This window comes from Eschscholzia californica, unplaced genomic scaffold (assembly GCF_041429995.1).
Source record: "Eschscholzia californica isolate CP2 unplaced genomic scaffold, dmEscCali1.0.p SCAF_1, whole genome shotgun sequence".
NCBI lineage: Eukaryota > Viridiplantae > Streptophyta > Magnoliopsida > Ranunculales > Papaveraceae > Eschscholzia > Eschscholzia californica.
This window is the reverse complement of record NW_028238198.1, coordinates 51530031-51538228: the sequence shown is the minus strand read 5'-3', so window position 1 is coordinate 51538228 and position 8198 is coordinate 51530031. Positions and strand designations below refer to the sequence as shown.

At 35.7% G+C, this 8198-nt stretch overlaps 1 long non-coding RNA gene across 1 annotated transcript; it reads right to left on the bottom strand.

The window, feature by feature from the left end:
• Window positions 1-3038: 3038 nt before the first annotated feature.
• Window positions 3039-7275, bottom strand: LOC147567493 (uncharacterized). The gene is made up of 3 exons (XR_015230777.1): window positions 7071-7275; window positions 6927-6975; window positions 3039-3317 (listed from the first exon to the last, which is right to left on the bottom strand). It is a non-coding gene; the product is annotated as an uncharacterized LOC147567493 (long non-coding RNA).
• Between the last annotated feature and the right edge of the window lie 923 nt (window positions 7276-8198).

The window sequence follows — 8198 nt, the reverse complement described above, 5'->3', positions numbered from 1 at the left end:
CCATATTACACTTTGTCTTGAACAAACTCATGTTTGTTTCTAACACATTAATGTTCTTTAATTTTTCTTTTTTATAATTTATGAATTAAGATATTTGTTTATCCCAAACAAACTCAAATTTATCCCGAAATATACTAATGCAAGAGAAAGGCAAGCACAATCCACTTCTGATCAATCAATCTCTATTGAGTTTGATATTTCACATTGTATAAGAGCTAGGTTATTATTTAATCGCTCCTTGATTATTTTTTTCTCTATGGCTTCTTTTCATGATACTACTTCTGAAACTATGTCAATTTCTACAAATTCTTCTCATATTTTTGATGTTCATCATTTGGATTCTCCGACTTCAATTCTCATTCCCCAATTTTAAGCGGACATAACTATGCCTCCTGGTCTCGTGGGATGAAGATGACCTTAAGGGCTAAAGATAAGTTTGGTTTTGTTGATGGTACGATTCAAAACCTTCTTCTCCCTCTGACTTGCATGTATGGGGACGTTGCAATGATCTGGTAGCAAGTTGGTTGGTTAATTTTGGTACTCCAGATATTCGTCAATCAATTCTATGATGAATCGGCTGCTGCTATTTGGCAAAACTTATATGAACATTTCCACTAATGCACCTAAAGTATTCCAACTTAAGCGTGCTATATCTTCTCTTAAGCAATATGGAATGGATTTCTCTACCTATTTCATCAAGCTCAAAACACTTCAAAATGGACTTCAATCACCTATGGTGCTTGAAGCTTGTCTTTGTGATCAAGGCAAGTCTATCCTTGATTGTACTAATCAAAATCGGGCAATGGAATTTCTTCAAGGACTCCATGAGCGTTTCTCGGCTATTCGAAGTCAAATTCTCTTAATGGATCCCTTCCCATCTCTCTTAAAGATCCATAGTTTGGTTAAACAAGAGGAACCGCAACAAACCATTATGTATGATATTAATCAAGGAACTGAGGCAGCTGCCTTGGCGATTAGTCGTTTCGACTCTTCCCGGTCTACTCCATCAGATCGTTTTGACAAGCCACGATCTAAGCGGGCTCGCCCTTATTGTGACCATTGTCGTATACACGGTCATGTGAAAGAAATGTGTCATAAATTTCACGGTTATCCGCCTCGTAATCGGCAAGGCTCGACCGTCGCTTTGGTTTCTAATTACACCAAGTTTCAGGAGGTGCTGTTAGCCACATCAATGAGTCTCAATACAGATCCAATACTCAACATCACAAATCTACTAAAGAAGCAAACGGTAATGAAGAAAAGTCAGTGTTTTGGAGAAACAAGAATAGGTTTCGGGGAAAAAAGTGGGAACTCCAAAAACATGAACCAGACACACTTTTTAACTCGCTGGCCGGAGTTAGCCGACAACTTCTCTATCTTCTCTCTCCGCTCTCTCTCCCTCTCTTCTCTCTCTCCCTCTCTTCTCTCTCTTTTTCTCTCTCTCCCTCTTCTCTCTTCTCTCTCTCTGTAACTCTGACGAAGGGGGAGGAACCCCATTGCATGGTTTCTTGTTCCAGACGGTAGGAACCCCATTGCCTAATTTCTTATTTCCAAACGATCAGACGAGATCTGGTTTCGTCTGGAAACCAGATATATATATATACAGAAAGAAAGAGAAGATGAAAATGTGATCGGGATTTTTTGTGGAGGTCGCCGTAATTTCCGATGGAAGTCGTCGGTGTTCATGGTGGAAGTGGAAGATGAAGAAAAGGGAAGAAATTGAAAATATAAGAGTTTAAGCATTTGAAAGAAATTTTTCAAAAAACATTGTTTCCACCAAAATTTTGTAACCCGAATTTTTTTTTGTTTCCCTAGATCACCCACCAAAAGAAAATAAAATATAACATAGATGCACAAGAAAACCTTGAAGCCAAATACTTTAATAGGATTTGCAACAAAAAAAAAACTCTTAATAGGAGCAAGAAGCCCAATAACTATTAAATTTTAGTACCACTAAATACCGAATTATTACTCCCCTTCTCTCTTTCCCCATAACCGCTCAATAGTAGATCTCTAGGAGTTTTGCTTCTCCGGCGAAGGGTCTTCTCTTCGCCGGTTCCTTTCTTCGTTTCTTAATAAAGGTTGTTTCTTTGTTGGTCTTTTAGGGCCGTTTTGTTGATCTTAGGATCTTTTTGTTGTTTTTTTCGAATTCTAGATCGAGTGTTTTGGTCATGGAAAACCATTGGGTATTTCTTCAACAACTTAAAACTCTCTCTACCGATGCACCGGAACTAGTCATAGCCCAAAGTTCATCCCAAGAAGTTCAATCCGTAAACTATGTTGTGGTTTTTGGTACAAAATTTTGTAGTAGAAGACTCAAGTTGCTGCAATTAATGGAAGAAACCACCGACAATCCTAGACAAGAACTCATAATTAGCAAGGTACAACCACAATACAAAGAGGAGTTCGTACTTTTCCATCCAGGGAGGCGGCGGCTAGAACTACACGCCGATGGTAGACGGTTGACGGTGACGATTGACGGCGATGGGAATGGCGACGGTTGACGGCGAGAAGAGAAAAAGGTGGAAGACGTAGTGGTTAGATAACCACCCATAGATGGGCGTGGTGACTGCACCAGAATAGCAGCCCACTAGTTGGACCATGCAACTCTAGAAGCACTCCAAGTGGTCATAACTTGACTTGTTTGTCTGTTTTGGTTGTGTCTTTGTTTTTCAACTTCATGATGTAATTCTCATTAGCCTTTCGGCCTATAAATGAAGTTTGATTCCAAAAAAAAAAGCCCAATAACTGGCCAATAAATTACAATATTGACGCTGGAGCCCATTCTGGTTTTTAGTATTAATCTTAATAAAGCATAACTGATGTCAGGATGATTTCATTTTTATCATCACTAGGTATAACCCGTGCCTCCGGCACGGACGCTTCAATTGAGCGTTGTATGCGTCCTACTGTTGTCAAAAGACCTTTGTGTGGATAGACATTTTGTTATTACAATTATGGATCTTCTGTTTACTAAAACAAACCAAACCGAATATTTGAGGATGTAAAACTTCAAAACTAAATTAGATTTGCTTACTGTCATTATACAATATGAAAAATATAAAATTACAAAATTTGTAACAAAATCATTATTAACTTCTTCGAATTTAATTTTTCAACTGGTTTTAAATTCTATAAAAATTTAAGGACAAAGAAATTGGAACTTGAGAAGATAACGTAGGTAAAAAAATGTACATTACTTTAAGCCGAAACATCAACCTGCTTCTTCTGAGGTGTTTAAATATTAAATCGACGGAAGTTGGAGAACATAAGTTGTGCTTGATTTGTTCTTCTTCTTTGCAATTGATTTAGCTTCTCTGCATCGGAAGACAAAAACAAAAACCCCTTTTGGTCCAGTAAAAATTAAATAAAGCCAAATTGATTAATCCCTAAAAAAATTCAGTTTAAAAACTTGTGAAATTTAGTGGCAAGAACTGATTTAGAGATATTTACTCAGAAGAAACAAACCTGCTTTGTAATTCGCTAAAGAAGAAAACTTCATACAAAACAACAATATAAACCGATGAATGAAAGAAACATAGGAACCCATTGTAGTTGATTTTTTTTTTCGAAGTTTGAATGAACATTGTAGTTCAAAATAAACTACTAAAATAATTTTTTTCTCAAATTAGCTAGTAAAGAGAAGTCATTGACTTATTTCCCAAAACTATATAACATCTATTATTTTTCAAAAATACAATATAACATCCATAGTTTCTAATCATTAAACTAAAACAAATGCTATATAACATCTAAAGCAACAAAACTATGGATGTTTTGGGACATGAAAAAACTAAAGCAACAAAACTATATAAAATCTATGATTCAACTTCAATTTTGAAAAATATGTAACTTGCCAACTAGGGTGAGGGTTTTTTGAAGAGAGAGAAAGTCCCCTTTCTTCCCTCTTTTTTCCCAAAACAAACCCTAAACTACTCCAAGAACAATCAAAATCCACCTAATCTATCACCCCAATCCCACATGCAATTACTTTTTCTCATCCAATCTACCTACATAAGTTCACAATAGAATAATCACCACCTTGCCACTAGTATCCTCTCCCAAATACCCGACTTGGTAGCCAAGAGTAAACCCTAATTTTATAATTCTCATCACTCACAATAAACCACCTCTATCAGCCAAATCACAAACTCTTTCAACAAAAACGAACTTTAAGAGTACCACCATAGCAACCACTTCATATGTGAAGTTTCTCTCCCAATTTCAATCAACCAGTTTAGATATCAGTTAGATCTAGGTTTTCACCGATCCTTAGTTTCTTCGGGATGGATTGGGGATGCATTCAATGATGATCTCCCCTTCTGTGTAAGTTAATTTTTCCATTTCAGTCATCGGAAATTAGCAACTAGCACTGAGGTGAATACACGCAACAAGTATTTTCTTCAATGGAACGGGGGGAGTAACTACTTCTCGGAGGCTTCACCACTATCGAAGGAAACCCTCAAACGGTCGGAATCATCTATCAGGGAAGTCATCTTAGAACCTTCGGCTAATACTTACTATATTAGTTGGAGTTTATGGGTTTATTAGTCCTTATTTTACTCCTTTGGATTTCTCTGAGCATCTTGAACCTCACGTTGAACCTCTATGCATATTTCGTTCACACCTTGATTCTTCGTTATATAGTGTTTTCACCTTGTCGTTCTATTTGCGAAGGTTTTGATCAAGTTTCCATGTTAGTTTCACTCATATTTAACGATAATCAATTTAGGTACACTAATCGCACAGTAGCTGGCCAATTTGGCCTCTGGATCAGTCGAGTAACAAATAGAATCCATCTCACATTTCCATTCGACCCCGGACGTCACTATACTCCGAAAATAACTTTCCATCTTCGCCATAAAGTTTTGGTTGCTTATCTTCCATATCTTTTTTTGTCGACTACTTCTGTATATGTGGATCAAATAGATTTAACTTTCAATTCTATCAGACCAATAATTATAAGCATTTATCTATACTTTCCCTTCGATCCCGGTTTGTACTCAACTTTGTATTTTAATCGCCATCATCGTCTTGCAGTTGAGGTTTCTTATCTTCCAGCTCACTTTTTGTCGAGTACATGTGTCTTTGGTAATATTATAGATTCAATTCTGATTCCAATCTCTGTAACATGTTCACTTCCACCCCTTTTCGCAATTTTATTGCGATCCTTTGTCGGATTAGCAGGGTATTCATACTCGGGCTATGACGGCGATCCCATTTCCCAGGTGTCTGAACTATTTCTACATTGTAGAATTCGATCGGATATGGTCTCTGTATATGGAGAATACTGGCGGGATACCCCGGAATCATCCTATGATTCCAGCTTGCAGACACCCTTGTTTCTTTCGGAAACTTTGGGTGAATGTTTAATCCATCTAAAGTGTTACAAGAGGTTAGATACGAGATTCATCTTTATAGCTACCAGACGGACTATCAAGACTAAATATTGCATCTTACTCAAGAAGAGCTGTCAGCCTTGCAAGCCACAGAATGAAGACTGCTCGACAAACCGAAGTTATACAGTGCACCTCTTCAGTTCTGATATTTTGTTGTACTACTTTTCTTACTGTATTTGTATTTTTCTTTTTAACTTACTGTAATAGACTCGTTTATGTTAATGTATTCCCTTTAACAAAAAAAAAAAACTTCAAATTTGAAAATGAGCAGGATATTGATTGGAAAATATTCTTTTTAATAACTATCTTATATAATATATACGACTGCATGTTTTGGGACATGAAAAAACTGAGCTCCGAAAATATTAATTATCTTTAGGTGCCCTTTTAAAGTGAGCACCACAATTTATGACTATATATGTTGTATGCATCTCTGGAATCCAACTGAACACAGAAAAACAGCATAAATCCTATGGTGGAACATCTAAAGCTTGTTAGGAGTTGGGACAGATTGAAAAAAATTCATAGGCAAATCTGTGCATGATGTCTACAGTGTTTCATGTCTTAGAGAGTCAACTACAACTTAAGAATGATGGAGATATTTGCTTTTCGTGATGGTCATGTTTAATTATTACACAAATAGGTATAGGAAATGCATCATTTTACCTGAAGCCAACTACTCCAAAAATGTACATAAGAAGTAGATTTCAGCTGTAAATAGTCAAGTGGCAAAACGACCCATTCGGAGTTTCATTGGTTAAAATTGCTATTACAAAACAGACACCCATTATTTGAAGTGTTTTACTCAATATACAAGCCAAGAGGTGACCCATTCGGAGTTTTATATGTTAAAATTGCTTTTACAAAAAGACAGTAGATCTAGTACTAAAAAGATAGAGAAAGTGGATGCAGAGCAGTAAGATTGATTGAAGTCTTTTATCAAACAATGCCGACAAGAGTCTTAATAGTTTGAAATTGGTATTTATATATTACATTTCCTGGAGCAGTAATGAAGCTGGCAACCTTATTAGAAAGGGACACTAATATGAGTCGGTTTTGTTTCGAACGTGCATTAAGTCATATTCCAATCTAAGGAAACTTATCTAATGAGACCATCATCCCCTACTGAATATGTTATACATAGAATATGTTATTTCAAACGTACAATAAGTAAGGGATTAGGATTCTAGCATATGTTATATTAACATACTCACAAGTCACAAGTAAGGGATTAGGATTGTAGCATCTACCACTACTGAATTTGAGCATCTAACACTACTATTATACTGTATTAACATACTCACAAGTCACAAGTAAGGGATTAGGATTATAGCATCTACCACTACTGAATTTGAGCATCTTACACTAATGAATTCTCTGAACAGTCTAACACTAATGAATTCTCTGAAAAGTTGGGTATAATCCTTCCAGGATTTATATCAAATAGGTTGTGTGCAACTACCATTTTCATCAATATATCAAATGTGAAACAACTAATAACAGAACTCAGAAATCAAAGAAACTTACCGATTGGATGATCAGTGAGACGCCGAACTCAGAAATCACCACCTTATCTCTGCACCATAAAAAAAAAAGAATCAATTCAGAAAACTAAGAAGTTGAGAAAACTACACAACCAGAAAACTAAGAAGAAAACTCATTACAACTCACCCTAAGAAGAGAAAACTCCTGAATGATGATCAAATACTTAGGTTTCCACAGTTTTATAGTGGATTTCAATGATAAAATGATGGGATTGACCATTATTTCTGGCGTTAGAAGTATTTAATTTTGGAGTTACGAAAATTTTAGGTTAGGAAATGGAAGATCGTGGGATAGGAATTGGAAGATTGGGTGCTGAAGAGAATTGATTTCAGAAATAATTTCCCCCGATATCAGTTACCGGATATCTTAGTATTTTTAATGTTTAGATTTTTAAACTGTTAGATTTGATATGGACGGTCAGATTTATATGTGGGTTTGTCTATTTGCACGGGATATTTTGACGGTGAGATTGAACGGTTACTTTTTTAACGGTTAGATTTGAAGTTATTTTTTAACGTATAGATTTTTTAATGATTAGATTTGAGATGGACGACCAGATTTATCTCTGGGTTTGTCTTTGGTTTGTCAAAAAGTTTGTCCTCGTCATCACTCTTCATTCTGTTTTATATAATAGATGATGTCATAATGATTTCATCTTTTATCATAAAACCGTCATTTTTCCAAAATCTCATTTAGCATTACACACTTGAAATCCCTATAAATTGACTCCTCACTTTGCTTTATTTTTCAATCAAAACTCAAAATCACAAAAAGAAATCTAAGGAGAGTGTTTGTGGACTGTCATTTTAGGACTAGTATGATGAAGAACAAGAAATTCATGTTGGCCGTGCTGATGATAACAGTTATAGTTTTTGGGGTATTGACAGATGAAGCTAAAGCAGGTTTATGGTGTTATACAAAATGTATCTTTAAATGTGAATTCCACCCGGGACCAAATATATGTTCGGACTTTTGTACAGATAAGTGCTTGAGTTTTTATATCTTTAGACGACATATATGATAAGGGAGGCCAGTGGCGTGACTAAGAATTCGGGGGTCTGGTGTGAAAAAAAATTAGGGACCCTTTCTTCCAACAACATTAAAGCGTAAATTTCTATTTCAAATGTAATACATTTAGCAAAAATCAAAATGGACTAAGTTAGAAATTTTTTTCTTTCTTCACATGAATCTAAGTTGTGTATTTTTTGTTCCGAAAAAATTTATTTAAGCAAGAACCACAAGCATCGAAGTAAA